Source organism: Drosophila rhopaloa, unplaced genomic scaffold (genome assembly GCF_018152115.1).
Source record: "Drosophila rhopaloa isolate 14029-0021.01 unplaced genomic scaffold, ASM1815211v1 contig_160, whole genome shotgun sequence".
NCBI classification, from domain to species: Eukaryota; Metazoa; Arthropoda; class Insecta; order Diptera; family Drosophilidae; genus Drosophila; species Drosophila rhopaloa.
Genome location: NW_025335040.1, coordinates 417268 through 423303, shown reverse-complemented (window position 1 = coordinate 423303; position 6036 = coordinate 417268).

Sequence of the window (6036 nt, the reverse complement as noted above, 5' to 3'; positions counted from 1 at the left end):
GGAAAGTGGCAGCTGCGGAGTGTAACCCGAACGGCATGACCCGCCACTGGAAGAGACCCCGACCCGGGACTGTGAATGCAGTGTACTGTTTACTGTCTGATGCCATAGGTATTTGCCAGTAGCCGCTTTTCAGATCTAATGTCGACAAGACTCGGGCCTGGCTTAGTCTCTCTAGGATATAGTTAATACGAAGTGTCGGATACGCGTCTGGTATTGACCTCGCGTTTAATTGTCGAAAGTCGACACACATCCGCCACTCGTCATTCTTTTTACGCACTAAGACGATGGGTGCACTATATGGGCTTTTGGACGGTTCTATCTGTCCTGCGGTTAACAATTCGTTCACCTGATCGTCGATAATTCGTTGCATCGCAGGATTCTTGGGGTAGTATCGTTGTTTCACCGGTCGATCGTCTCGCATTGTGATCGTATGTTGTGCGATGTGTGATACCCTCGACATCCCTTCGAATTCTCTCAGCTCTCGTTGGAGGAATCGATCTATATGTTCTTGGTCCTCTACTGACCATTCCCCTTCTCACCGAGGGGGCGTGACTTCTTCTTCCGGGTTTTCCTGTGTTCCCTGGTTTTCCTGTGTTCCCTGGTTTTCCTGTACTCCTTGGTTCTCCTGTGTCCCCTGGTTCTCCTGTATTTTCTCTCCTTTCACCAGTTCATTTCCAGTGGGTTTCTTGGTCCTCTTTCCGATTTCCGTTATCTCCCAGTTCGCCTTGCGCACGTCTTCCATGTCGACGGTAGATCCCTCTCGGGTCACTTCTGTCCCGAGCCCCTGCAAATTAGCCATGACCGGCCGGTTCCCTGCGGGGTGGTCCTCGTTGGTGCAGGTGGTTCTCGGTCCCGCCTCACGAAGATGTCGTCGAGCCCGTCCACATCGTATTGTAGTGCCGATTGCGCAGAGAAAGTCAAGTCCTAATATTACTTTATCTAGCATAGAGTCCATTACCAGTAGCGCTAATTCTACTACTTGTCCTCCGAGGTCGATGTTGGTGACTACCATTCCTGTGATACTGACGCTGGTCCCGTCTGCCAAGCGTATGCCGGTGCACACCTCTCTCTCTCAGCTGTCTGAGGAGTGTTTCGTTGATGAAACTCCTCGTGGCCCCGCTATCGACAGTGGCTAACACAGAGATGTCAGCGACTAATACTTGCGCTACGATCTTTCCATCTTCTACGCGCAGGGGTGCGCCTATTCCCGGTTCTCGGGTACTCTCGTCCCCAACTGCTCCCGGGTTGGTCGAGGACGCTGGTCGTTTCCCGACTCGGGACGCCTACAACAATCAATAGTCCTGATCCCTTCCCTTCAACAATCCCAACACACTAACCGTCGGGAGTTCCGGCACTCCCTCGCAAAGTGGCCCTCTGCCCCACAGTTGAAACAACCCCGACTTTCGGGAGGTGTTTGTAGCGACTCCTGGTTCATCATCCTATTCGAGATTTCTTCCCGTGGCATGGGATTGGGACCAAGTTGTAAGGGTGTTTGCGGGTTTCCTCGGAAAGGGTTGCGAACCTGGATGGGGTTCGCCGGCACCTGTGACTTCGGAGACTCTCGGGCGTTCCCGTGAGTTTGGCCGAGACTCCTGTACGAGCGATCTTGGGACTGTAATCGCATACGGACGCGATGTTGTATACTCTCGAACTCGACTGCGAACTGTAAAAGCTGGCCTAAGGTCTCAAAGTCGCCACGTTTTACGTACATCTGGTATGTGGGGAGGCAGTTCTCGTAAATCCTATCTAACTCCTTCGTCTGATCGTACCCTGCGTGTCGCATCAGCGTTCGGATCTCGATTGCATAATCCTTGAAGCCCTCTCCCTCACGTCGGTAACGAGCTCTGATGTCGTATAATAATGTGGTGGTAAGAAAAAGTCCAAGAACTCCCGCCGGAATACCGGCCAAGTGGCTCCCTGCAGTTGGCTGGTCCTAAACCACCGAGAGGCTCTGTCTGTAAGAGTTTCTGTCATAACTCTTGGCAGTTGGGCTAAGGGAAGGGCGTACGATGTAGCCCTCTCCTCCAGCTCCTCTAGGAACCCCAACGGATCGGTATGGCCATTGAATTTGAGTCCCCATTTTCGGACTTGCTCTGCTATGACACCGTGTGCTGTGGCCCGGCCAAAATTTCCACCCCAAGCCATTTCGTTCTCCCGTGTAACATTACATTTGGTATTATTACGGCCGGTGGTTCCCTCCGTAGAAATTGCTGGCACCTGTAATTGGATTGACCTGGGGTCTAGGTCGACTTCCTCTACCCTTTTCACGTCGTCGTTCACTCCCCCATTCGCGAATCCGGCTTCTAATCGGACCAATCGGGCCCTTTGGGATGGAGAGAGCTCACGTGCTTTGACGATTTCTGCGAAACGCCTTCTCATCTCGTCCACCTTGCCTGTGTCGTCGAATCCGAATTCCTGTGCGAAGATGAGTAATTCGTCCTTTCTTAGCGTATAGATCCAACGAGTCCCTATACGACTGCCTGGCGAACCCATATTAGTTTTCTTTCCTCTTTCGTTTTCTGCCATTGTATTGTATCTGGTGTGCTCCCTTTGCGCTTCCTGTCAGCAATCCGTTCCTGATCGACGTTCTTACTCCTTAACTATTTTAGCCAGCCTCACACTGTACGGGTCTTTAATCCGCTTGATGTTTTTGTTGCTGATCGATCGTGATCAGCCCCACATTTGTCCCTGCTCGGGCGCCATTTATAAGGATGTTTTCCCAGCCAGGATATGCTCAGGGGTTGGCTAGGGCCTCCACAAAATATTTATAAATTTACAGTGGACGATGTGGGTTAATCAAGTGAGTTTTTAGGCGTGATCCTTATAATTAGGAGAAGAAACCGCGACAAAAGGTACGTGGCTGTACCTAAGACTGGCTACTGAGCCCGGGCAGACCCTGGACTTAGTAAACAGTTATCGTAGGAACCTATGTCAGTGATAGGCTTTATCGGTGGCTACCATAAATTTGGTCAAGGCAGGGTTTGGTTACAGTAAAACTTGGGTAGCCCCCTTGGATTTTTAATAATTACTACGATATAATTCGGGCAGACTCAGGTTTTTAATAAGTACTACGATAAAACTCGGGCGGACCCAGGGCTTTAATAATAACTACGGTAAAACTCGGGCGGACCCAGGGCTTTAATAATAACTACAGTAAAACTCGGGCGGACCCAGGGCTTTAATAATAATTACAGTAAAACTCGGGCAGACCCAGGGCTTTAATAATAACTACGGTAAAACTCGGGCGGACCCAGGGTTTTAATAATAACTACGGTAAAACTCGGGCAGACCCAGGGCTTTAATAATAACTACGGTAAAACTCGGGCGGACCCAGGGCTTTAATAATAACTACGGTAAAACTCGGGCAGACCCAGGGCTTTAATAATAACTACGGTAAAACTCGGGCGGACCCAGGGCTTTAATAATAACTACGGTAAAACTCGGGCAGACCCAGGGCTTAATAATAATAACTACAGTAAAACTCGGGCGGACCCAGGGTTTTATTAACAACTACGATACCACTCTATTAACGGCCGATATGTTAGTTGATTATGCGTCGGGGTCACGGTTCTGTTGAGTTAGATCGATTCTCAGGTTAGGGTTATTATCACTTGTTATAGTTAATTTATTTATTCAGCGGGCTTGATTTAGACGGGTCAAAGGTCAGGGAAAAAAAGAATACGCACTCGTTGTCGAAATTATAATTCATTAATTTGTTTGTCTTTATTCACTGTTGGCTTCTTTCGCCTTTTCGTCTTGTTCACATTAATTCACCAATCTTCGTCCTACAATTTTACGATCTAATCGCGTTTCTCGCTGCACCAGTTAAATTCTGCACGACTGTACCGTTTCGCTTACCGACTAGAAAAAAAACCCACGTGTTCTGCCTGATGGCGACTTATCTCGTTTTTCAAGTACGACTATCCGGCTCCGATGTTCGCGTGTCAGTCCCTTGCGTTCTTTCAAATTTTGTTCTCGTGCCCTTGGCCTTTCCGATCTCACCATCTTCTTACCACGCAGTCGCAGTGGTGAAGTACGATTTCGCGACTCCCTTTCTCCTTTTGGCAACAGCAACTACTCTGCTCTGCCCAGCTCGCTTTTCGATATTCCCTCTCGCTCTCCGTTGTCGTCGACCGCGCAGTCGCTGAGGTGGGCTTTGCACTCCGTTCAGGTCGTTCAATTTACTCCTCTCTCATGCTCTTTTTGGGGTGAATTCCTTAGGCAACTGCGTAGGAGTTGTTCCCGGTTTCGCCTCTCTTCCCCGCTCTCCTCTCTTCCCCGCTCTCCCCTCTCTTTTCCACTTATTAAATAATGTACTTATGTTTGTTTTTGCCTAGGCTTATTATGCTAATTATTAATTCATTGTTTTTCTCTTAAAGCTAAAAAATCAAAGGAATAACAATAATTAATAATAAAAAAACGCATATTTCCTCCTCCCCTCCGTGGGGATCGGGAATAATTGTGGCGGCATCGGAATCGCCGTCACAATCACCTTTCCTTTATTCAGTCCATTTCCAAAAAACTGTCAGATCGAGATCAGTTAAAAGTATTGGGTGATTTTAATATACCTAGTGCGACATGGTCCGCTGACGAAAACTCTAACATTTTACTTCATTTAGCGCAGCATGACTTTATTGACGGCTTGCTTGACATTGTGCTATCCCAACTCCTTAGGACGTTTACTGGACTTATTCTGGAGCTGATTGTAGATCCAATAACAGAGCTTTCGTAAGGCAAACTTTCATCGCTTAAATACTTTTATAACAGGCTATGACTGCCCGAACTTTATTCATGCACTAACATTGCTGAGGCCGTTTATATCTTTTATAATGCATTGAACTCTTTTTTTTATTTGAGTGTTCCGTTATACCATCCGTTAATTTCAAATAAACCTCCTTGGCTTAAGAAGGAGTTGTAACACCTAAAAAAATTTTAAATCCAGACTTTTCAATAAATTTAAAATGTGCGGTTCACAGTCGGCCTTCTCTCGATACCTAAGGTCTCGATCAAATTTTACAGTGCCTACGGTCGTTGTACGGTCCAATTTTCACAAGATCCAAAACAGTTTTATAATTTTGTTAACACTAAGCGTAAATCAGCCTGCTACCCATCATCGCTAACATTTAAAAATTCTACGACAAATACTGATTAGGCAATTGCCGATCTATTTGCCCATTTCCAGACAACATATTCTGTTTAATCCCGTCCAAATCCGTCTTATTTAAATGCTCAAGTCAAACTTAATTTTTTCCGAGGTTAAGCAAAAGCTCCCTCCTCTTAGATCTCCATCAAGTTAAACCAGTCTATTCACTGGGTCCTGACGGAGTTCCAAGCTGCGCCCTTAGATGATGCGCTGAAACTCTGTGTAGACCTCTGCACAAATTGTTTACCTTATCTTTGGAAACTTCTCACTTCCGGCTAATTTGGAAGGATTAATTTGTTATTCCCCTTTATAAGAAAGGAATAAATCGAATAGAAGCAACTACAGAGGTGTATCCGAATTTTCCGCCATCCCAAAGCTTTTCGAAAACGTTTTTTTCTCTTATCTCAACATGGATTTATATGGCGAAGATCTACAACGACAAACCTCTTAGAGCTAGCGTCTTTTCTAATAAATGGCATCAAAAAGAACATTCAGACTGACGTATTAAAACTAGACTTTTTAGGGTTTCCGTGTGGTCTATGTGGTACAACTCAGCGACTAATTTGATCCGAGTTACTTCAGGAGTCCCACAAGGGAACCACCTTGGTTCACTTCTTTTTACATTATTTATTAACGATCTCCCTCTAGTCTTAGCAATGTCGCGTATCCTCCTAAACGCAGATGACGTTAAGTTATGCATGCAATATAACGAAATTTCCAGCATTTCAGACTAACAATCGGACCTAAGTGCTTTTTAACAAGAAAGGAAAGCTAACTTCGGGCGGAGCCGAAGTTGATATACCCTTGCAGAATATTATGTAAATTATATTCTCCAAAATTATTCATATGATGCATTCTTAATACTCATAAAAAATCCCAACTTCCTAACTTTA